The 442-nt window shown below is 31.9% G+C and overlaps 1 protein-coding gene across 1 annotated transcript in view; it reads left to right on the top strand.

Moving 5' to 3' along the window:
• Positions 1-442, top strand: part of LOC119587661 — a 59,718-nt gene that overhangs the window by 45,636 nt on the left and 13,640 nt on the right.

The following is a 442-nucleotide window of genomic DNA, read 5'->3' as shown; positions in this document are numbered from 1 at the left end:
CACTTTTTTTGATATCTCTAAGATTAGAGTTGATGCAGTAGAAAATTTTATATATCTATCAATAAATACATAATATGTTAAATAATCATCAGAGGAATAATTTTTTGACTCACACTCAGTAATGCATGCAGAAATACAAGCTGAACAAAAAAAAAAAGTATTCTTTTTCAGTCTATTTTATTGTTCTACTCATCGACGCAAAATTCACAGATATAAACAATCACAAAATCTTTTTCCCAGTTAAACCCTTTCTGTTTTGGGGGGGGGTTAAGGGTTAGTTAACCTTCAGTAGAGAATAGGAAATTCCCAAAGACGTTAAAGGGTCAAGAAAATTTTGCTGAAGGGTAATTTGTGCTAGGTACACCTGCATAGGGTTCTGCTTAATGAAGGTATATTTACAGCATATGACAATGACATTACTCATAGTTATGAGTTATGGAGT

The sequence above is a fragment of the Penaeus monodon genome, chromosome 23 (genome assembly GCF_015228065.2).
Source record: "Penaeus monodon isolate SGIC_2016 chromosome 23, NSTDA_Pmon_1, whole genome shotgun sequence".
NCBI classification, from domain to species: Eukaryota; Metazoa; Arthropoda; class Malacostraca; order Decapoda; family Penaeidae; genus Penaeus; species Penaeus monodon.
This window is presented reverse-complemented; position numbering and strand designations above follow the sequence as displayed.